The sequence below is a fragment of the Nyctibius grandis genome, chromosome 13 (assembly GCF_013368605.1).
Source record: "Nyctibius grandis isolate bNycGra1 chromosome 13, bNycGra1.pri, whole genome shotgun sequence".
Taxonomy (NCBI): Eukaryota; Metazoa; Chordata; class Aves; order Nyctibiiformes; family Nyctibiidae; genus Nyctibius; species Nyctibius grandis.
Genome location: NC_090670.1, coordinates 16,473,222 through 16,498,461, shown reverse-complemented (window position 1 = coordinate 16,498,461; position 25,240 = coordinate 16,473,222). Strand labels below are relative to the sequence as shown.

The following is a 25,240-nucleotide window of genomic DNA, read 5'->3' as shown; positions in this document are numbered from 1 at the left end:
GCTGAAATAAGTCAATATACTTTCTCTAAACCACATATTTAAATTTCTGAAATACAAAATTAAATCTAGTTGAATTCCCCATATTAAGTTCTTCAGTTGTCCTAGCTACTTACTCAAGAGTAGTGTTTCTTCGACTTAATTAGTTAGCCATCAATCACATAATTATTTATGACTCCTGTGTTGAACTCCACAGACTTTGCTCTTACTTATGGCTAATAGATTTTGTTTTCATGAATTATTTTTACCAATTGCTCTTGATCACCACTCAGGATTTTAACATCAAATCAACGTCTAATGGCAAATAAAAAATTTTTCACCTGGTAAGATTCTGCAAAATCATTTACCATTTACAGCAAGTTCACAGCTTCTGAAACCAAGGTCTACTTAAAAAAAAAAAAAAAATTCAATTACATATAGTTTGTTATCACAGGGCTGGCTATTCCTTATGGGAAAAGGGCAGAGACTAAAAAGTAAGTAATTGGTTTAGGATTCATGCACATTTAAAATACCTTTATACAAAAAATAACCTAGTATATTTAAGTATCCTCAAGTAGCAGATTTTTTCAAGTCATGATTCTAATGCCCCAGGCACTGATTTCATAAGAACCCTAGATTAGCAATAAGCTATGTTATATTAATCTCTTTACATTACTAATGCAAACTGTCAACTTTGTGTTCTGCTTACTCAAAAAAACACTTAATGTTTAGAATTACTCTTACAATAAATCAGCAGTATAGAATTCTCATGCTGTTGTACTGCTATTCAGGATTACAAGTGTAATACCTTGTTTAAAATAGGTTCACACTCAAAATTTTCTAAAATTTAAATGAAATTCCTATGCAGGCATGCTACTAGAAGTTAACATCACCTGACAAAATAGCTACACATCATGTTCAGTTATAATAACACAATGCTTTGACTGAAATACATTTACCATCTTCCCTTTACTTTCATTTGCCCACATACAACTAAATGTAATCAGTCTTAATGTTTCAGAGTAAAGTTTAATTCCTCACCTAATCTATATGAAAAACCTCTCCCTATTTTGGTCATGATCTATTACATTGGTGGCAAAACTTGGGTTACTAATAGATCAACTGATCTGAAGAAGTACCTACAATAATCCTACTGAAATACACTTATCAGATCTGTCTTGGAAGACTCAAATGTAAATAATCAAAGGGATTACATCTTTCCCAGATTTTTTTCTTCCCCCTGTTTCAGCACCATTGACTGCTACTTTCTTGTGCACATCATATTAAGAAGAGTTTGTACGTTAAGAAAACATTCTATTTGGTGTAAGTCTCCTGTGCCCTCCACAGCAAGCACAATAAGGGCCGTTAATATGGATACCTGATCCTGAGCAATTTCATAAACTCGAAAGGGGAGACTGCTATTCCATTCAGAGGATGCTTTCTTGGCATCAGACTGCCTTGGTCTTGAAACAATAGAAACCAAATTTTAGCAAAAGTTAGGGAAAGAGGTAATAACATTCAATCTAATTGTTAGACAAGAACATTTTTATCCGAGCGTAAATTAGGTCTGGCGGTTGTTCAGCTTGACCTCCACTTACTATAATCTTGCCCTAGGGTATGAAAATCCTAGATCATTAAATGCTACAAATTTAGTCTTGCAAGCAACCTAAAATGAACCTGCAATCAGAGCCATGGTTTTCAACTGCTGTTAAGAGTTGAAGATACAATAGTGATAAAAGATAACACCATGTCAGGTTGGGCTTTTTGTTTGGTTTTGTGAGGTTTGTTTTTTTTTTTTAAAGAAACACAACCACTATCTCTACCCTTAGCATATTATTTTTAATTTCAGGGTGTTTTTGAGATTAAGGGCAAGTAATTACCCTTTAAATTCAGAGGTCAAGAGAAAAACAATCCACCTTTTTTTAATATATATATATATGGGGGGAGAGAGTGAGTTCAGTTGGAAGTTTGGAAAGTTTTTTTCTGAGAAAAGGTGGGTTAATATAAAGCTGCCCACTTCTTTCAGTTATGAGAAACATTTTAAAATGCCAGCTTTCCTACAATTCTCTAGACAGTCAACAGACATTTTAGGAAGTGCTACCAATTCATTACTGTGAAACAGATGCCTGCCAAAAAAATTAATTACAGAACATAAATTTTATTACTATGTGAATTAACTTTATATACTAAGTATACAAACTACTCTAGAACCACAGAATCTGGTATAATACACAGCCTACTAAGAAAACAAGGCAGAAGAAAAAAAAAAACAAAAAACAGCAAGGAACGTAAGCATTTCTTGCAGCTGATGATAGCAAGATACACTCGCTAGGCCACTGACTAGTAAAATTCCTCTTCTGCAAGTCTTAGCTGCAGGGAAGGAATAAGGGTAAGAACAGCAGAGCAGCAGAGAAGGAGCCAGACAGCAACACAGAACCTTTAAAAAGGTCAGAGAAGACCGATGATGGACCACAGAACAAGCAGTACTTAACTTACACGGTAAGGGAAGGTCTAAGAACATAGCTAGAGCATCTGAAGGACTAAAGCACAAGAATGGCAAAGGCACAGCTGTTTTGACAGCAAAATAAAACAACAAAACACAAACGCCATCTGAGAAATTAAAAAGCCTTTACAAGAACTGAAGATACCACTCGATTTACAGAACTCTGCACAGGTCTTCCAGGGAATTAACTCCAATTAAGATCCATGTGTATTAATAAAAATAAGAAAGCATAGTAAATGTTAAAAATTAGATATCAAGTCTTAGCACTGAATTTACACACAGTAAACGCATACTACCAGTGAGAAGCTCCAAATAAGCCTTTTCACCCTCACAGTAGTGATACAGAGAAACAGAAAGTACTCGGTCAAAACTGTTGTTCACACAGCTTTCTCACAAATAAATGCATCAAACTCCTAGGACATAGTTAAAGAAATAATTCCAGCATTTTATGCTGACTACAAAAAAAAGCCAATCCACAAAGGACACCTTACCAGTTCAGGTCTAACAGAACGTCATCAGGTTTCTCTCTAGCATATACAAATATTAATCTCTTCTTCCCAAGCAAAATAATTGTATGCCATTCTCTATCAAACCATATAGTGGTGTTATTAACAGTACGATGATTACAAACTACAAGTAACATTCTACAGCAACAAAGGTTTAATCATTCTTTACATTACAGTATTTCTATATTTAATTCTGTATTGCAGCCCAACTGAGTATACACATTTTAGAACTGCAATCACAGTTAGTCTCCTCGAACCCCCCCCCAAAGAACACATTAGGCAGAAAATTAAAGCTGTTTTGACTCTGATAGGTGAAAACCTGTATAGTATAAATTGAGAATTTTAATGATATCAACATATCTTCACCTGACTTCCCCAAGAAGTTTAAGTAGAAGGGAAAATATCATTTTGCAGAGAAAAAGACAACTGACCAGCATTATTTCCAGAAGCAGATACCAAAATATTTTCACTTCCTTCGATAACCCTGAAGAAAGTTAAGTACTCATCAAGCAATTCACTTTACAGATGAGGTGACTCCTTGGAGCAACACAAGCAGCAATTTCCAGCTCAAGAAAGCTCCCAGTATTTCCTAGGTTGTGATATTTACAACCCTCAAGCGCTTGCATAAAATGATGCCATTAAATGGTTCCACTTTACCACAACAATATTCTTGTTTAAAATGGAAGCTATTATTTGTCAAAGGAGAGAAGACAAAGAAGTGCCCTGGCTGCCTCTTTAAACCAAATCTCTCACCAATTAACACATCAAGGTTCATGCACTAAGATGATTCCCTATCCTGAAACGAACAAATTTAAGTTTTGATACTTATCATTTCCAAAATTTACATTAAAAGAACAGACTAAATAAACATTATTTACATATTATTATTTATAAATAAATCATAGTCTCATTTCATATAAGCAGCAATGGTTTAAAAGATGTCCATAAAAAAGATTTAAACCATCAGGGTTTAAATACCATATGATGTTCTTATATATCACACAGCCTCTAGTGTGCAATATGACATGCTACTTGTTAACAGTTCTCATCTAGGCAACACGAAGGCAAAACCCAAAAATTCTGGTTGTGATTTTCAGTTTTCTGGAGCACATATACAAGACTAAAGGGGGGAGAAACAATATAAAGCACCTATCTTAAACATCTTTTTAAAGAGACCGACTGATCACTGCAAAAAAAGGAACGAACTTTTATCTTCCCTAGGAAAATGAAGAAAAAACATTTTGTAGGAAAATTCATTTTATAAAAATCTATCAACATTTCTGTCAGCAAGACCAACAACTAGACAGAACTTATATTGGAATGACGAGTGCAGGGAAAAAAACACAGAGCATGAAAGAAGTCAACAAAAACTAAACACACTAGAGAGAGATCCTTAATAACAAGCAGGACAGAAATCACAAATGAGAAGGGAAACACTATGTAGTGACCATGTTTAAATATTCACTACTAATGGCTGATAATCATATTCTGTAAGCAGCAGGAACAGAGCTGTGATGTTGCAAATGCAATAAATCCCCAAGGAAACAGTATGTCTTCAAGATGTTCTCTAGAAACTGCTTATGGTTGATTAAAGCAGCATCAATAACACACATCTAGCTATGCGCGGGCAGGTAACAGTCACCCCACACTGCTAGCGGGAGAGGGAAAAAAGTGGAAGACCACATGACTTGCATTAACCTTAGCAGTTAAAAGCCGACAAAAACCAAACCAGCAACACTGCAGTATTCTAGTTCCCTCAGTCCCATGAAAGAAGGGATGCACGTGCATTTTGTCATGAGTGAAGAGAACTTACTATTAAAAACATTTGTTAAGCCACAATTAGCAAAACTCCCTTCTTTCACAGGAAAATATTGGTATTTGAGTATTTTTAATACAGACATAAAATCACTCACGAGCAGTACTTCAAGAAAGATTGAAAATATTGTAATTTAATAGATTAATTTCCAGTCATTTAAAAAAAAACCTTTCACAAACTTTCATACATGAGAAAATTTTTTACGTTGGATACCGGTTACCTATTTTCCAATAAAACAGCTTGAAACCAGAAAGAATAACGAACACCCACAACCCAAAGCCCAAAGAAAACTGCAGAGCCGGAATAAAAAGTATTCGCCTTCCTGGTCTTCCCCCAACCATTTCATAGTAGACAAAAATTTTTGCTATGTCTGCTCCAGGGCTGCCTGTACTTTCATATGCGGGGAGAAAGAAACAGGACGTTGCATCGTAACAGATGATATCTAGTTCTCAAAACCTCCGTGATTATTAACATACAGACAGCACTCATACTTGCATCTCTAACAACCAATCTACCTGTCCCTGTAGCACAGGCTCCCTACATCCTTTATGATCCCTTCCTGATCAGAAGGAAACGATGAGCTACGCATTTTTACAAAATTTAAATCTCACTTTAACCTGCGACAATTGCTTGGAACTTCTGGAAGCCTTCACAATTCTCTGATGTATGAAAAAACCTACAAGCACATGGAGTATGGGTAAAGTACAAATCCAGGCAGTAGTAACTCATCAGCTGATTTATCAATGGTTAGTAAGAAAAGCTCTGCCATGACTCTAACGCTACAAGCAAAACGATGTTCAGTGAAATCCATTTGCAGAATGTGTATACATTAAAAAATGTTGCTGACCACAAATATTTGCAGATAGGTAACCATTATTTATTTAAAAAAGACAGCCTTTTAACTATACCAAACTTACTCCTTAAAACAGGCTATTAACCTAACAGCTACCCTTCAGACAAGGCAAGCTTTGTATTGTTCCCTGAAAAAGCCATGGTGTTCTCAACTAGTGGTGTAAGACAAGAAAAAATGGGTTTTTTTAAATTTAAGCCAGTAAGTTGGTAAGAATGCTGTGGAATCCAAAACATTTTTTTAGATGTTACCTACTTGAATCTCACATGCTATAGTCACGTGAAAAACCATTAAGAACCCAAATACATACAATGTTTCTCCCCACAACAGGACACTACTGTAGTTTCCAGAAAGATGCCACAACAAATGCTACTGACAAGAAATTAGAGGATTTCTTAGAGGGATATGAATTTTAAAATAGACCTTTAAGCTAGGTTTGTTGTACACTGAAACACAAATAGTTAAATATGGTTGGCCAAAGCCTAAGGAACTGGATGACCATCCATTACAGCCGACCTACCAAGGTGTTTTTGGCTACTCTAAAGAATAACTGAAACATTGTAGCACATCCCAGTTTTAAGCATCCCTTGCTAAAACTACATAAACCAAATAGCAAGCTCACTGACACTCACACATTCTTTTAAAATTCCTCCGCTAGCTTTGCTGGAGTGCAGGAGCTACAACGCACTTAAGCTACGATGTTAAGCTACAAACTTAACCCTAACAAACCCCACTTCCCTCAAGAACTCAGCAACACGCCTGCTCACAAATTTATCTCTGTCCTTCAACAATAACTTTTCTAAGCTCAGGTTTTCACAGCACAGTTCATATAGCTCACATTATTGCATGTCCAAGTTAGATTAGAAACAGTCTGCATTAAAAAATAATTACATTAACAGAAAATTTCTTATAAACATTTATTCAAGAGTAAAATACTGTACTTCTTGCTCATAAGTAATTAATCATTTCAATTAAAGTTGACTGGTCTAATGTGGAAACCTTTCCTGATAGTGGAAAAATGCTTGGTTTTTATCCTCTCCATCAATATACACATGAGCAAAATTAAATTTTAGTCCAAGAACTGCTTTATGAACTCGAATTTATGACTAACCAAATAGTAGTGAGTGACAGAAAACCAGGGAAAACATTTTATTTCTCCCTTTCCAGCCTTTTGCCCCAACTGATACTAACTGATCAAGTCTACTTCCACAGATACGAATGAGTCCCTAAAAACCAGTGTACCCCATAGGCTTTCTTCAGTTTAGCACGTTTTTTTAAAAGGTCCTGATGGAGCTGCCTATGCCTTGTCAGTAGTGGTTGTTAATGTGGACCCATTAGCCTACATCTCCATTACTGACAACTCCCCTGTTTCCACTTGCTACGCTGAAGACCGTTTACCTCACAAGAAGAATTAGCAAACACCAATGCAAGACAAAGATTTTGTTTTTAACATGCAATTAAATAGGGCAGCACTACCATGTCTTTCAGAAAATTTCAAAAGACAGAAGAGTTAACAGTGTTAAAAGACAGATGCTATTCATAAATCTAAATATGTGGGGGCAGGAATGAGAGAGAAGGAGGAAACAAATGAAAATGGCATGGATAAAGAATTACTTGAGGAAGGTGACTGGTACCGAAACAGAACAAGATTAATATTCAGCCATTATGAAATGGACAGTATTTACCTACCATTTGATTTAGTCTTTATTAAGCAAAATTAGTAGTACTGACTTTTCTGCAATATCTTGTGCCTTTATTTTAATTAGGCTCTCAATGAAGAGAAGTTTAGTATTCTAGTAATAATTCACAGTTATTAGAAACTTCTACAATACCATAACTCCTTAATTTCATTTTGTACCCCACAAAGCAATACAGGCAGATAACGCACACCAGCAGGTATACTCACCCATACTGCCATCATATACAGGTCACGAGGAACAAAGCTCGGGGAAGAATAACCCAGTCTATTCTAAGTAACTGTCTGTCATTTTCAGAATAAATGTCTTATTCCAAAATTAAGTCACCAGAGGAAGAGTTTAAACACAGGAAGATCTAATTTACAGGACAGTCAAAAACTGCAGCGTGATACTTAAATCACACCATCTTCCAGGTTTCTGCATAAACATCTGCCTTCTGTGCCAGCAGGACACAGAAGCACACTGCAAGAGTCCTTTGACAGCAATACCACAACTGTTAATACTTGGACAAAGCAGTACCTGGATCACCCAGCCATGAAACCTTGACATATATTAGACCGAGGCACACAACTACATTTCTGATAATTCTGCATGAACACATAATGCCGGATCTGTCCTGGACAGAAGATAACGCAATTCATGACTAAACCTGTTTGAGAATTATACATCGATTTTACAGTCGGAATAAGGTAGCACCTTCCCAACACATAGCTGTGGCATTTTTGATTCATTGACGCTTCAGAGTGCTGCCAGGCCTTTTTCACAAAGGATGGGCACCAAAACATGACTGTTTTGTAAATTACAAAAACATTAACTAACTGAAGCAATACTAAAACTAGTATTACAGACAATGAAAGCCCTTACTTTATTGAGCACCAGTTGAATTTAGTGCTTTCTTTAAAAGAACAACTATATGGGCAGGGAGGAGAAAGCCAAGAATGGAGAAAAAGGGAAAGAGGGGAGAAGAGATGCAAAAGGCAGCACAGAGCACATAGCTTCAAATGTCAGTTACTCTAAAGTATTGCAGTTAAAATACAATGGTATTTAAAAAAAATAGTATTTTTACAGCAATATTCAGCTTATACTCTTTCACATGTCTGTCTGATTAATTCCATCATCTACGTGTTCCCTGAATAAACTGCAGAATCTTCCTCCATTTTATTTGGAGTATAATCTATTCCCAGATTAGTGGCTCCGAATAACCATTTAAATAGAAGTAACATGGTAAAATTTTAGCAGTCTGAGAACACAGATACCCCAGATTTCTAACACTCTAGACTATGTTCTACTATATTGTGATACACAAGTCCCAATGTACAACCTGTAACACTTAACAATGACATTTAGAGTTGAAGGGTGTTTTGTGCAGAAACTACCAAATCCTAAACATTAGGTATATATTTAAAACCATCATGCTCTCCAGAAATTAGAAGTTTTACACTGTTATTATTGAAAACTTAGAATATAAAATGCATTACATTATACAAAATCAATTTATAAAATGCATTACATTATACAAAATCAATTTTTAAAACTTAAGCACTTCCACTAGTTCCACTTACTTCCCTATTCCACAATCTTTGCCTTTTACCTGCCTTCTCAAATTGTCATTCACCTTTAGAAAAGGAAGCTGTTCAATGGCAGCAACTTGGCCAAGTACTAGTAATTTCAATTTTTTTTCCAGTATTCCTTTCAATTATCAACTGAGAACACATTTTATACCAATTCAAACAGATTGCATTAATTACACCTATCCTTTTTTTGTTAAATAATGAATGAAACTACAAACAATAACCATAGTAGTTTGATAATACAATAAAATAGACGGATTGCCACTGGTGAAAGGAACAGTCCCACTGGCCCCTTCTCCCTGCATTTACTTCTGGCCATATCTCACGCTCAAGGGCACTTGTCAGACCCTTTGTTGAGCAACAATCTATTAATTTATTTTTTAATTAATTAGCTTTCCAACCGTTTAGTAAGTTGAGCTGGCTCGACGAAGAGTCCTGTGGCTGGTGCAAGAAAACAGCTTTTTTCAAAATCAGTGAGACACTACAGCAGACATGATCAACTGTCAAATTATGCTGGGGGCGAGGGGAGGGAGAGATGTCCACACTGTTATCGTAGGCTACAACTGCTTTAAAAGTTGCCATATGCTGCTCCAAATCCAGCTCATCCTCTCTGGCTACAGCACTACAATGCACACCTAGTACAGCACCCAAACGCCAGTACCAAGTGTTATCCAGCCAGCTGTGATACATAGAAGCCAGGCCTCAATGTGCTGCTTTTCCAAAAATAACAAAAATTCATAACTCTCTCTGTTTTGTGGTGTCCGAATAAGTGGTCTGACAAGGCAATAGTTGACTACCTTTGACTAAACCCTATATAAAATGGCAATGAAAGCAGCAGAGATGCGATAGAAATACAAAGACGTTACATCCCTGCCGAACAAAGAACCACTAGCTCATTTTACCAAGTACAGCCACGAATGGTCTCATTTTGGTTCTATTACCCATTACTATTATAATATTTCTTCAGCATATCAGACATGATTAGAATATGCCATTAAAGCCAGGACCAGCTTTATCCAATCACAGAGAGCACTCACCACTGAGTAGTTTAATACTGTAAGAGCATGTAATGAGAACTAGTTTTATTTCTAATGATTTTCTTCATTGATCTGTGTAGCTTCAAAAAATCATGCTATTACCAGAAAACAAACAAAAAGGAACTTTTTTTAACCAAAACACTAACAGCTTAATGAATCTATCATACCAGTTATATTTAATAAATATCAGTTAACTGAAAACTACCATTTATAATGCCAGAACACAGGGAAAACCTTAATAACTTTTAGTACAGGTATACAGTAAGTAATTAAAATCATTTTCAACTTAAGACTACGTTTTAAGATGAATGACAGACAGTTCTTGCGAAGCAAGCTCAGAATGAACATTATTCTCACAGCATTACTTCTTATGAATATGCTATGGCTCCCCAGACTGGAAAGAAATAAACCTTAATATAGCAGAAACAAAAACGAGCACAGAAAAGCTTGAAATACCACACACAAAATGAACGAAATGCCATTCTTTCCAGCAGTCAGCATCCTACAACGCACAGACCTCCTGAAGAGTAGTACTATACTCTATTCATAACTTTTTTCTACACCACACTAAGCCAGAAGGGTAGAGTGACAAAAATGGTATGTTAATATGATGATAAAGATTATTCTTAACTACACTAGTTACAGCATTTCGTTCTTTTGACATCAAAAAAAGTAAGGGTCATAAACTGGCTGTTACTGATTTATACTGACAGAAATTGGACTCAAATGTTAAATAAAGATTAGTTAATATTTGCAGAAGACTCTGAACGTACAAAATGCTATGTAAGTAGCAAGTATTAAGTCTTCCCACACACTCATTCTGGCACGCTTCCAAGCAGGGAAGTCCCACAGAAACGTTTCAACAGCAGTAAGAAGAAACGGAGAGAGCTCAGGCAATTGCAGCTATATTCACAACAGTCCTTCTACAGAGCACGTGCAAAGCTGGGGAGAACCAATGCCCACTAGCCATGCTCGCTGCCTTCTACCAAAAAAAGTAACTCCTGTTCCAACTTGGCTTATTCAAATGGATACTGAACAACCCAAATCTCTATAATCCTCTGTACAACCTAAAACGATCTACAAAACTCCCAAAATTTTGTACACGTGGCTTCCCCGTTTCTAGTATTTCTGACCAGTCTACAACTTCACAGAGCAAAATCACAGCCTACAGTGTAGCTGTCAGTTTGATTATTCACATCTAAGCTTGTTTTCAAGAAATCACAGCTTCTGCCTAGAGCAGACCAGTTTCCCCAGATCTAAAATAGAGAGGAATTAAGCAATGAATCCCTATGCAATAGTCTCTGATCAATCAACAGTAAAGCTCTTCCCAAACATCTAAAGAAGAAAGCCAGCATCTTCTTAGCTAGTTGAAAAAAATCAGAGGACTCCACATTGTAAAAAACACTCCGCAAGTTTTCTTCCAAAAGCGGAAGAAAACAAAATGCTCTAAACTGAGCTTAAAGTGAGGTACAAAGGAGAGGGACACAAGGTGTTCAGGCATTATTTCGTCTATTTCTCAGTATCTCTGAAGGACACTATTAGTATTTTATGAGATCAAAAAAGGGTACATCTGGTTTAATTATCAGGTATTCCCAGAGATGAGACCTGTAGCCTCGGTATGCCCCCAAAAACTCAGAAGCTAGAAGGGAGACGAGTTGGGAGGGATGGGACTTAAGATCATTGCATAGGATGGTCCAGATTCCGTAAAAAGGCTGAAGACAGACCTCATGTATAGAACTGGCACTGCAGCTTCCATAAACCATGGAAAACTTGAGAGTGCAAAGGCTCATAATAAGATCTAACCACAACAGGCTGGTAAGCATCCAACTGAAGGAGGAGGTCTAGCAGGGTTTTGACAACAGCATCTGATTTAACCATGCTAAGGCTGGAAAAAAATCTTCAGGGGAGGAAACTCTTCTATAACCACTCCTCAATCTTCTCTTACCCCTTCTGTCTCATTCCAAATAACACCTGCACAACTTCTAACCAGCACGTAGACTAAAACCAAAGGAAAATGTACATGATCTTCCTGCCTGCATAAATTAATGCAAATCAACAGCAGTCCTGAATTTCCTTGCAGAGCTCTAACTGATCTATGACAGACTATGTAACATTTCAGAAAAAAAAAAAAAAAGATAAAAAGGAGATCACTACAAAGATTAGATGATTACTTTTAGAACTGGCATATCACCCAAATGGTTTCTGAGTAAGATCAGATAGAAAAGTAGCAGACAACAGGAGGAGTAAAGTTTTATTTTCTGAGTCCTGCAGTTACGGAAAACATTGCCACTACTGTCAGACCAGGCAACTGATACGATACTTCAGCTATTGAAAGGGGCAGTCCCCCTCAATTCTATATTGTCACTGGCCAAAAGCTCCTGTATCCTTTTCCATGCAGGCGCAGCTCCCATTTGACTCCAGAGAGATTTAACCCACAGAAAACTACCTCTCTTCACCGTTTAGCTCCTTAAACCAGTTCACTTATGGGGTTCAAACGGGCAAAAAGCACAGGCACACGGCAAACAACAGAAGCATGTGGTCAGGATACAGAGACAGGACCAGCCTATTGGCAGCAGCTAGCCATTGAACTGGCCCAGTTACATGGTGAAGGCACATCTTCAGTAGCTTGAAGGGAACAAGTAAGGAAGCAAGAAGGGTATGAAAGAAGGAGAAAACTCTGCATGTGGAGTTATGTTCAAAAATTGCTTCCAGTTACATAACTGACCAATATTGTTCTTTCACAGCAGTTTAGTAACTAGTCTCTCCACCAACTACCCTCACAGTAAAAAACAACTCTCGATTTTCAACAGATTGCCAACTTCATTTCTCTCCTCCAGATTCTCCCCAAAAGGCTTTAAAGATTAATTTTTTAATTCCTAACTTTATCAAACATTCAAGACAAACATTTGCACCTTGATTTTACATAAAAGCAGTTATTTACACTTTACGTAGCTAATAACTCAATGCCAACACATTCCACAACAGAAACAAAAAAAGTGAAGGTGATGCAACTGGACACAGAACACACTTTTGAAATGGCTCTAGGAAGCATCAACATATTCTTACACTTTCATATCTTTCCCATCTTCCTTGGTAGAGTTTCCTTCATTCTGGTAATCCTATCTCATCTTCTGGGATGATTAAAATTCCTTATATATTGTCAAACAGTCCTTACTGTAAGGGACTGAAAAACTTCAGTAAGTTTCTTAAATCCCCAAGCTACTAAGAGCATGGACTCAATCTTGCATCCAAAAGAACTGTTCGAATTTTTCCATGCTTCTCTTCACCAGAGACAGGGGAAGACTAAGCCCATTTGTAGGATTATACAAGAATGCATAAATCCTCTCTGTAAACAAAACTACCCTAACCAGTTTTGAATGCAAGGTACGCTACACATAGTTAATATCCCCTTGGCACAAAGAGGAAAGAACTTGAGAATTCAGTTTTACAGAGGTTATTACTGCATTTGGGTGTGAATACGAAGAACCTTAATGTCTGACCTACTGTATATGAAGAGGATGACTTTCTCTGTTTTCTTCTATCCACAGTGTTATTGAACTGGAAGTTTCTTAAGATGTTTTTGTCAACTTTTTTATATCATACTGATGTATACAACACCTGTGTCTGGCCACCTTTGAAAATTTTTGCTTAGCAGCGACTACTACTCTGAGGCACAAATATGCTCCCTTCTAAGTACACAACTTTATTAACTTCCATAAAACTATTGCATCGCTGAATAGAAATCGAGCGGTATAACCAGAAAGACAATGCAATGCAGCAAGAGAAATAAAATGCCTAAAGGCTGATTTTTCTGATTATTTTTCAACTGTCAAGCCACAGGTCTTCTAGTTTACAAAATCCATTCTGTTTCACAGTAGAGTAGTAATATGGCATATACACATTACTACATCAGCAATACTTTTTAGTTCATAAACATTCTAAAAATTAAACAAATACCAATATATATGCATCAGTTTTGAAAACACAGCTTATCAAAGTAAGTCAAATGGAAGCCCACTTAAAACAAGAGCAGCTTAAACATGGAATATTGAAGACAAAAACATAATCCAGCAGCACATGCAAAAAAAAAAAATCAGATGTTCTTTCATTATCACTGAAGTATTTGCCTTAATAAACCATTTCTATGTTTGGTAAATCAATATATAAAAGCCAGTTTCACCTTTTTTTTGGCCAATCATTTATTAGGCAAGTACCGACAGACCTATTCCACAGATGCAAGAGGTACTTGTGCAGCTTTCCTTTCTGGTTACCATAGTTTCAAATGAACTGTAGATTTCTAGAAATAATACTTACGAGAAGGAATAAAAATATCACTGCTTAAATATGAAAACTGCAAGAAGAATAGTTTTGATCGGTGTATGAATGACACTTAAGTGAACAGGTAGATGCTTAGGAAAGGAAGTTTTATTTGCTAGGCCTTGTCATAGACACAGTAGTGAAGCTTGAAGGTGGACAGTGGGGGAAGAAGAAAGATAGCAAATGCAACCAGAAGGAAGAGGAAAGTAGGCACGAAAAAGTAATTTCTGGAGCCATTCACCTCTCTCTCTTTTCCAATAATTCTCAATAAAAAACCACAATCAGCTCTAAACCAGGTCATTAGCTTCCCAAGCCTCCATCATCAAGGAATACTTTCCAAACATATACTGGGAGCATGGAAGGGCATGAATCTTTATATGAACTTAAGACCTGAAATAAAAGACGACCTTCCAATAAGAACAGCATAGTAGGTTGCCAGAGAGATGGTAGAAACTCCATCCTCTGAGATATTCAACATTTGACTAGACAAATTCCTGAGCAACCTGGTCTCACTGGACAAGCTGTAAGCAGGAGGTTGGGCTAGACCTCCAGACATCCTTTCCCTCCTATACGTTTCTGTGACCTAGAACACAAATATTTTTCTTCTTTGTGGCATCACTTCTAGGAAGCAACTGCCCATCCACAATGCAAAGCTTTATTTTATGTGGAGTTAAATTATTTTGGATATAGTTTTCAAACAGGTACATAAAGCAATGATAAAACTACATAGCACCACACCAAACTAGAACTTTCCTGTAAGAACACAGCTCCCATCCCAAAATAGTACAAAACCCCAGAATTTTTTAAATACTTACATTATTAATCATAAATTATGAATATCAGTGTCTTTCCTTTTCAACTATACTTACATTGTAGTCTTTATCCTAAATCAAGATACAATAGTCTGTATCAATTCTACTTCCTATTCGTCTGCCACAAGCATAGCACTGCCATACGTAGACTGCAGCCACTGGACATTCTCATTTTGAAAAAGGAAGTCTTTATCAAGTTTCCTCAATTTTCTCCCTTGCAAAAAACACGATAATTAATCAGTTCTCTGTTTCTAAGAAGACCAGAAGTAAAATGAAAAATATTGCCAGTGGTCAGGATGTACTGCCTTATTATTCAAATTAAATTAGTTGGCCACTATATCCATAACTATAAAAAATATCTTATTCCAGGACTCATATCATATAAAGTCACCTTCAAATTAAAAACTAGATACCTCAAATGCACGCTACAGGAATTACAAAACTGTGTTCCTGACATTTACTACTTACATTGCTTTTTAGTAACTTCAGTTATCTATATATTCAATTGTCTATACTAAAATAATAAAAGTAACATATAAAAAATACGGCTCTTCAATATTCACACCCCTACTCCATGCAAACTCTCCTCATACTGAACACTCCCTGCTGGAAGACCACACTTTGACAAATAAAGTCAGCCAATTATATTACTAGCATATCATCTGCTTATTAAGACTTGATATGGTCCAAATTTCCAGAGCTGATCCTTCTTAAGGGATGAGCTGGAGTTTTACCTAAAGGAATAAGCAGTAATTGCATGAAAGACAGAAAAGTCTTATCTTGAACAGCTTATTTTTATTTGCAAACAAAGCAAAAGTCAATCTTTTTTTCCCAGATGAGATGCTGCGAGGAATATATTATTTCATAAAATTAGGCTGAAATCCTATGTTAAGTAAAAAAATGCAATTCAGCCATAACCAAGAACTGCAACATTACCTCCAAATCAAAAATATTCATCTCTTTCTAGGCAGATCACACTTATGAAGCAATAGGAAAATAACTGCACTAAGTTCTCTTTGCTATAACTACAGGTGCTATTATCACCACATCTTCCCAGGAAGCATCACACTGACAAGCGTGTACACTAAATGATGCCTGCAACTCAGCAGGACTGGGGTGCTACTGGGGAAGGGAGAAGCTCAGGGGAAGCCTGCAGGTAAGGTCAGTTGTCCTGCAGAGCACCCAAAGTTCACTCACTGGCCAGAAGCTGAGCAGCATTTCACCAAACCTTGGCAGCAACTCGAAGCCAATTCTGGAATGAAAACCCAACAAATAAAACATGCATTCCTAAGATCTGTTGTTCCATTTTTAAGTGATCAGTAGTTTTGAAAATTTTTGTGCTTTCTGCAATGACAGTATATTTGATTTCTTTTCACGATTTTGCTAATAGAAAACCCTGAAATCTGGACTCCAGCTATACCACTATTTGTCAATCTAGACCACTGCAGACATACATATGACATGGCAACACGCACCATTTGAGACCTTTTTCAAAATGTAAGCAAAAGTCATTGGCTTGTCCTATCAACCCTAAAACAATGAGAACTGATGCAAAAATACTTCTCTCTCTAGGAGCCACGCAGAAGCACTAACAAATAAATGCTGTAGAAAACAGATATTCTTCCACTGGCTTCTAGTGCCACACATATTCCCTCACTCTAATCCAATGACTAACCTTTACTGTAATAAAAGCATAGAAAAGTAAAATGCATAAAAGGCTATGTAAGGGTAGGACTAACAAGCCATCAGATTCAGAGCCATAAGAAAACAAAACATTCACCTACCTAAAAAAAAAAAACCACCAACCAACACAAACGCTCTCATCTCTAGGTGTTTCTGGGTGGGTATTGTGATCAACTTCTCAATCACAGATCACAATCTACCATCCAATATATGCCAGTCTTCTTATATCTACTCACTCTTCTGATTCTATTGTTTTGCAAAAAATAACCCCTCCGGAGGGGGAAGTTATAGCTAGTTACATAATCAAAAAATGTACAGAACAGACAACAATAAAGTACATACCTGGACATAAAGTGTGCACCTGGATAAAGCAGTTACATGGCAGTTAACAATTTCCCTCTGAAGTTACAATAAGAGATAACTGCATACAAATGCAGTCCTATACACCCTTCATTTTTGACTCAAATTGGGATAACGCAGTTTAAAAACAGACTATGCCTGTGCCCCGCCATGCAGCTCTGCAGTCAGTAAAGGCTAGGAAAGAGCTAACTGTCAAATGAAAGCCAAGGGGGTGCCCTGGGGGATCAAATTTTCCCACATGCCTATCCCCAAAATTAGGTGCCAGACCTCTCCTCAGATCTGACCAGTTGAGGGAAGATGTTTGTGAGATGAAAGAAATAGCTGGCTTTCCCCTTCTTCTCTACCCAAGATCTCAGAGATCTGAGATTTTCTTTATAGTGCAGCACTTGAGATACAGAGATACTAGACAGGGATCGAGTATACTGTGAAATATTGTAATGGCCCAACCCATCAAATTTAGGACTCTGGCCTAGTCTTAGTGATCCTGGCCATCAAACAGAGGATCAAGAAAAGAGAACACAGGTTTTGTGTTGATACCTGAGCAGTGAAACATCCAACTTCACCAGATTCTTATGAACTGCAACATGAGAAAATTTAAGGAAAATAAATTCTAATTAAAACAACATATGATTAAAAGTACATTTTTAATATCCACCTCTCAAAACAGAAGTTTTCACTGTATCACTCATAAGTAACTATCTGATCTTGTTAAAAGTCACATCAGATTTCAAGGCTTACCCTTAAACTATAAAGATACACAATTTTTGAAAGCAGATTTTTTTTCCTAATATAAAAAGCCAACTGAAGTCACTGGACTAATCTTCAAACATGAAATCTGTTCACAGAACAGTGGAAGAGTTTAACTGGTTTACATCAGAAAGCGGTCTCTTAGAAAAAAACAAACGCTAGAGAGCAAGAGCTTCAGTTATGCTCATGTAGTACTGCAAAGGTTACCAAAAGGTTCTCCCTCACAAATTTCCTTTACCAAAACAAAAACCCAAGTCTTCCCACCTCCGCAGACTGCCCTCCAAGCGTGGCTTTCCCCCAAAGACCCTTCCCAGATCTCCGCAGTGCCCTTTGTGCTGCGAGGGCAGACAGTGCAACAGCAGCAACCCCAGGCCATGTTGCACTCCAACCAACTTGTGCAAGATCCAGATCTTGGTCCAGAAGGAGCCTAACCCTTCACAGAGTGTAGCGAGTAATTCGTCATGCTATAAACTCCTTCCTCACAGGAAGGAAGCTAATATCTTAGCTGGGACGTTTAATCTGCCTGTAGTCCCATTTAGTTCCACCTCTGTCCATAGCCAACAGGACAGAAGGGGCAGGAGGAGGACCAGAGCTGATCAAACCCAGGACTGCCAGGGCCAGTGAGAGAAGAGCTATGGGACCATGAAGAATTCCCATTTTTACTTACCCTTTGACTTTAAAAGGGAAGGTTATCTAAAACGCTGGATGGCATTGAATCTAAACCAATGCAATAAGTCTGTATGTCACCATTTAGGTTTGTGATGCACATGAAAAAGAGCTCTTTCCATTCCTCCATACATTTGTTGTGTATAAGCTTCCTATTTTCCAACCTGAAACTCCAATTCCCTGCTCAGCCGTTTCCAAGGGCTAAGCTATCACTTCATTCTCTCCTCTTCTTTGTCAATGATCCTCATATAAGGAAGGTGAAGTTTTCAGAACGTGAATGTTTTAAGTGGTACTGAGAAAGTGAGCAGAGCTTATTTAAGAATATTAAACTGATATGTTGATGGCTGCTATCAATCACTTCCTTCCATTACAAGACAATTACTGAAGCAGATAAACCTCTTGGAAATTCTAGCATCTTGCTGACAGAGGCACAATCTACAACACATTCCTTTTACAGTATATTTTATTAACTCCTTACACACACACACATAAAAAAAAAACACAACCGAACAAACACACATCGCCAAAATCCAACAGTACTATTTTGGAAACTCACACCTACAATATTCTCCTAAGTTTTCAAACCAATCAGAGAAGAAACGGTCACACTGTAGGCAGAGACCACACTGCGTTCAAACCTCATCTCGTTTGACAAAACACAGCATTCCAGTAACACAACCAAGAAGCACAAGTAACCAGCAGAAATATTTGCTTAGTTTTGGGGATTCATTTGGTGAAAATAAGCAACCAAAGTGTTTAAAGTTTCTGTAAAACATACAACCTGTTTATGCTAGCACACAAGTTGCAGAAAACCTAATCTCTCCTATAATATTTGCCTGCAGCAAAACAACCGAGACAGTAACACCACAAATGAAAATGACAAATGAGGACTCCCAAACCATTCTAAATTTGAACCATAAGTGACAAAGAGCAATCTAATTTTTAAAAGTTCATAATGCTCTGATGTGCTAACATTATTTCATGATTTGACTAAGTCCAACATAGTTGCTCCCACCAACAAGAGCACGCACTTTCAAGTGGTTTGTTGCCTGCAGCTATTTTCTACAGGAGGCTGTAGTAGCATGTAATATTCAAGAGAACCCATCTACATTACTTTTTAAAAAAATAATTCAGTTGCTGTTGATAAGATATACCGAAACAAAATAAAACTAAAGAGAGCATTTAACTGACAATTCTATTTACGCTTCTTCCAAGTGGAAATTATTTCATTCTGCACATTTATGCCTTTAAAGATTTTAACATGTAAAGCTAGAATGTGATATATTTATGGAATTTCAGTTAGATTAACGGCCAGCTAACTGAATACTCCTATTTTAAAACTGGAATGCTCCTCAAGTAGCACAATGCATTTTTAAACCAAATATTTTAATAAGCTATGAACCTACTAATTTTTTGTCATCTCATAGAACGCAATTTTTAAAACTATATTAAAATATCACAGCACCATTAATCTGAACCAATTTACTCAAACCAATAATTTCAGCTTTTGGTTGCAAAACATCAAGACTCAATGTCTAAAAGAAGAGACCTGTACATAAATTTTAACTAGTTGTCTTAAATACAAGTTTAACAAACCTTTATCTTGCTTACTGACTTTACTCAGTAGTATCTTCCTGAAACTGTAAATGGATGAAAAAGCTCCAAAAATGTAACTTTGGCCCAAGTACATAATTTGGGAGATACCTGAGCACTAGGAAGCTTCACATGAAAATTAAAAGATTCTCTCCCATGCCCCAGTTACATGCCTGGTTTTTTTGTTTGCATTTAAGCTTATACAACATCCAACCTTAAGATTATCACTGTTAATTTAATACTAGCAATAGCAACAGAAATTCATGGATTTCTCCCACAGGTTGCATAAAACCCACCCGTAGATGACACCGTAAAACATCATTGGTTTTGCTAAGAAGGACCTACATGAGCTTCATTGGTTACAGAGCAAGATCTATCTGTTAAAGATGGGAATTAATTTCGTATTTTTCTCCTTTACAAAGCTTTGAAGCTTTCTTAGTATTTGTTTACCCAGAACACTACAGGGATTGCACCCCATTCAGCTCCAGTGCCGAAAGCAGCACAAAAGATGAAGATTCATGCTAACACGGTGGTGGCTGTCTTCTCGCACCTTGTTTCATTTTGTAATGAAACTGTTATCACGGATTTACGGGAAAAGAAACAGTGTTACCAGGCAAAGAGCCCCATGCAAGATCTGTGGCATTATGATTCTGTGACTGATCACCACCAAGATTTATCCACAAAATTAAGAGTTGGGGATAATGAGCAAGTAATACCAAGAAGCCAGAGATTAATGTCTGTCAATTGCGCAACCACTCGTGGCATTTATTTACCTGCACATAACCAACCAGCCCGCAGATGGTTATTGTGTAAGTCCTGGACAGTTCAACACCAGGTAAACACTCCCCGAATAATAATAAATACATGAATAAGTAATAGATTTTGGGAAAAGAGAATATGAAAAGGAGAAAAAGTTGTTTCAAACGGCCAAGCATCATAAACGAGAAAGAAGTCATGAATCGCAGATCGAGACTGAATTGCCAAGAGCTAACCGTGAGACCTGTGCTTGGAAAGCACCTTACTGTAGGGAGTGCTGGGAACTCTCGTTTCTGGTCATTTAAAGCAGGACTGAACAGAACTCCCGGACAGCATAAAAACGGTGGTACAACGGCTTCGAGGGAAGCGATCCCAAAGGCGTTTTCCTCCCCTTCCATTCCAACAAAACCCAACAGAGCTGAGAAGAGGTGGCAGCAATTCCCGCGGGGTGACCTCCGCGCTGCCGCCCGCTCCCCGGAACAGCTGCGCCCCGAACGCGCCCCGGGCGGCGCCGGCTGCCAAAGCCCCACTGCTCCGACGGCAAATAACCTCCCCGCCGAGAGCGCGGCGGCCGGGGCCGGCGGAGGCGCCGGGCCGCGCTGCCCGGCGCGGGAGGAAGCCGCCGCCTCCCGCGCGGGCGCTGGCCAATGGGCGGCGGGCGGCGGCTGAGGGCGGGCGAGGCCGCGGCGGAGCCGGAGCAGGCCCCGGGTGACGCACTTCGGTAACCCGAGCGCCCGCCCCCGGCACGAACCGCCGTGCTGACATGGCCCCTCCTCACCCCACCGGAGGGAGAAGGCAGCGGGGCGCGGCGCAGCCGCCGCCGCCCCGGGTGACCTCCGGGCGGCCCTGCTGCGGCCCGCACGCTGCTCCCGGGGGAGGCGAGGGAACACGCGGGGTCACACCGGCCGATAAAGCGCCTCATGAGAGCGGACACGACAGGGTGTGGCTGCGGGGAGCGCAGGGGAAGGGAGCGCTTAGCCAGCGCGGGCGGGGGGCAGCAGGGGTGCCCGGGCTGCCAAAAAGTAATTAAAAGAGACCCCCAGTAACTACAGCCCAGGACCCGGCGGTTACTGAAAGTTTGTGTTAACTCCGAACACCGCATCCCGTGGGAAGACAACAGCAGCAAGGGCCGAGCCGGGGCAGTACCATAAATAAATAAGAAGCAGCACAAGAGGGAGCCGAGCGCCTTCACTCCCCCTTCTCGGGGGTGAGAAGAAAAAAATATGAGGTCGGTCGGTCGGTCCTGGATTTCCACGGGACGGACGGATTATACAACGGTACCAGCGAGAGAGGCAGGCATGGAGGCAGGGCGGCGGGGAGGACAGCGGTGCGGGCACCCAGAGCCAGCACACCCGGGGCGGCTCAGGCAGGGAGAGAGGAACACCCGAAAAACAGGGCCCCCCAGCCCAGCCATCCCTGCCGCTCTCCCCTGTCCCTCCAAGTTCCCTCACAACGGCAACAACTACATGTAATTTTTTTTTTTTAAATCCGTGTTAGAGAAAACAAGCGCCCAGAAAAGAGAAACACCAGGAAAGCTCTCGCTTCCTACCTGGGCAGGGTTCAGCTCAGTTCAGTGCGTGCCGAGGAGGAGGGGGCAGAGAGGCACTATCTAAAACAAAAGTGGCGCCAAAACCCCCCAGTAAGAAGCATTCTTCCTCCTCTTCCTCCTCCTCCCCCCCCCCCCCCCCCCCCCGCCAGGGCCGGCGAGAGCCCAGCGGGGTTCCTGCAACACGCGGCTCCCAGCACCGGGCGTCCCCGGCACAAGTTGGCAAGCGCCCTTTCTTTATTAAAAAAAAAATAAATAAAGCAAGCCGAACGGAAACTGCCACAACTCTTCCTCTGAGCGGGCAGCCGCCGAAGAGCTCGCCCAAAGTCGCTCGGAAGAGAAAACTCTCCCCACAAAGACCTTCCCCAAGCTGGGGGGGGGTCGCTAACTCTTTCGGAGGAGGCAGCGAAAGGCGGTCAGTCCCCACGTCCTCACTTGGGCCTGGGAACTCGCTCTCGCCGGCCCTCCAGCCCAGTCACTCGGGAAGAGGCGGCCGGAGTTGCTCCGGCTCGGCCGAGCCGGGGAAGAGAGACGGAGGAGAGAAGCCCCGATCCCTCGGCACTTCCCTCCGCTGGGAAGCCGCCGGGAGCGAGCCGGCAGGAAGAGCTCAGCTGCTGGGCGGCGGGAAGGAGGGGGAGCGCTGTCAGGGGTGGGAGTCCCCTTTCCCCGGCCTCCTCAGACACTCCACCCCGGGGCACCGGCAGCCGCCCCACCATTTTCTCTTGCGCGCCGCGCGGCCCAGCGCTCCCCCCCCCCCCCCCCCCCCAGCGCGGCCCGCTCCGTCCGCAGCGGCTCCGACCCCCCTTCCCCTCCCTCCCCACGCCCGAGCGGCCCGGCCCGGCTTGCCCACACACACGCCCCACACACACACAATGCCCGAGTCCTCCATCTTGCCGGCAGCCCCTGCTCGGCTCGGGAGAAGGGGGGAGGAGGAGAAGGTGGTTCTCCATTTTAGCTCGCCGAGCTCTGGGCCCAGCCTGCCCGCGGCCGGCTCTGGGGAGGAGGAACGGGGCTCCGGACAGGCAGCGGGGGCCGTTTCGGCGCCCTCTCGCTCTCTCACTCGCGCTCCCGCTCGCGTCCCCCCTCCCCGCCGAGGCGCGCTGGGAAGGGGGGGTGGGGAAGCGGGGGGCTGGAGTGTTTTCGCGGCTCGGCCCCGCCGTCCTCCATCTTGGCTGCGCGGAGTCCCTGTGGCCAGCCGGCCTAGCGCCCCGCGCCGTCCCGGCAAGGCCCGGGGACGGCGGGCCCCGTCCCGGCTTCTCTCCGCAACCACGCACCGCGATCCCGAGTCCCCCCTCCAAACTTCCAGAAGCTTCGCCGCCATTTTCTAACTTACCTTGCCCAGTGTCGGCGTAGGCAGCGAGGAGGCCCAGGCTCGTAGCTCCGCTCCTATATCCCCGGCCTGGCTGCCGGTTGCGCGCCCGGCCCGACCCGGCCCGGACACTTGGCCGCGGAGGGGGGGTTTGGGGAGGGCGCGGGGCGCGGGCAGGTTATTTAATTTGGCGGCGGCGCTGGGGATTGTTTGGGGTGTTCGCTGCTCGGCGGCTCGCGAGCGAATGGAGGGCGCAGGCGCCACCTGGCGGCCACCGAGCGAGGCCGGCTCTCCTGGGCGTGGGGCGACACCTGCCGGCCGCCCGCGGCGAGGCCGCGCTGAGCGGGGTAAACAAGGTGCCGCGCATGCGCGGGGCTCGGCGGCGGCGCGGGGCGGGGGGACGCGGGGTCCGGCTGGGGCGGCGGGAACGGACGCGGTAGCGGCGCGGCCTGAGGGGAGCGGGGCTGGCGGGGGGGGCCGCCGCCAGGGTGCCGGGGCGAGGCGGCGGCGGCCCTTCCCGGCGGTGTGGGGGCCCGGCCTCCCCCGTGCGCGGCCGGCCGAGGTGGCCCGGCCGCTGGCTGCATTCTCGGGGCCGGATCGGGTAACCGGCACACGGGGACGGCCTAAAAAGGAGCGGGCGCTGCGCGGCCCCGGGGCCTCGCACAGGCACACACGGACGCGGGGCCCGGCGTCCTCTCTCCTTGCAACACAGGAGTGATTGGAAATAATTGTACAGCTGAGGCAAAGTTCGGTTTTCTGGAAATAACCCATTAACCGCTCGCAGTTTTTCCTCGCTGGCCTGTGCCGTTAACTGCGGGTCTCAAAGGCGAGGAGGCAGGAGAGGCGAGCGGGTGACGCCGTGGGGCTGCTGGCTCCCTGGCCAGCGTCCTCACCAGTGCGAAGCCACCGCTGCTTCTTCAAAGCCAACCACAGTTCGTCTGTCACATCTTCATTTTGCGTTCAGGAAGCAAAGTCCCGTGCGAGGCAGCCCCTGGCTCTGAAGGTGAATTTACAGTTGCCCACATGGATGCAGGGTGCCTTATCTTGAGAACTCCAGGCTTGCGTGGCAATACAAACAGAAGCAATGTTTGCTGGCACTGATGGTGTTTCTTGTGGTTAGTAGGAGCATGCTCCTGAAATGTTTTCTGCTTCCGCCCATCACTAAGCATGTTCCCAGTTTAAATTCGCATTTGCTCGTAGGCTCAGAGTGCGATTCCTTTTTTCTCCCTGCGTGAAGATTCGTATGAACCTGAAGTGATGGCATATAAGCAGTATAGAATACTGACAGTAACCAGATGATATAAAATTTGTGATGCTTATTTTTCTAAACACGCAATTCGGTAGTTCCTTCTACATTTCTCTGTATTGTGTAATGCTAAGCACATTACTCATGCTGAATAGTTGCACATCAGCTTATAGTTAGATCAGTCAGCACAAGAATAGTTTTGTCCTGGTAGTTAGTCTCTGATCATTCTTTTGTGTTTATCTACTTTTA

General features: G+C 41.6%; 1 protein-coding gene across 3 annotated transcripts in view; it reads right to left on the bottom strand.

Moving 5' to 3' along the window:
- The window catches only part of STAG2 (STAG2 cohesin complex component), a 78,068-nt gene extending 54,040 nt beyond the window's left edge, over nt 1-24,028 (bottom strand). For 2 of the 3 annotated variants that reach the window (XM_068412149.1, XM_068412152.1), the window contains exon 1: nt 23,770-24,027. The gene's annotated coding sequence lies outside the window, so the exon portion shown is untranslated. Of the gene's footprint in view, nt 1-23,769 lie in introns of all 3 variants that reach the window. The other variant, XM_068412151.1, reaches the window with a different exon arrangement.
- Nucleotides 24,029-25,240: the final 1,212 nt, after the last annotated feature.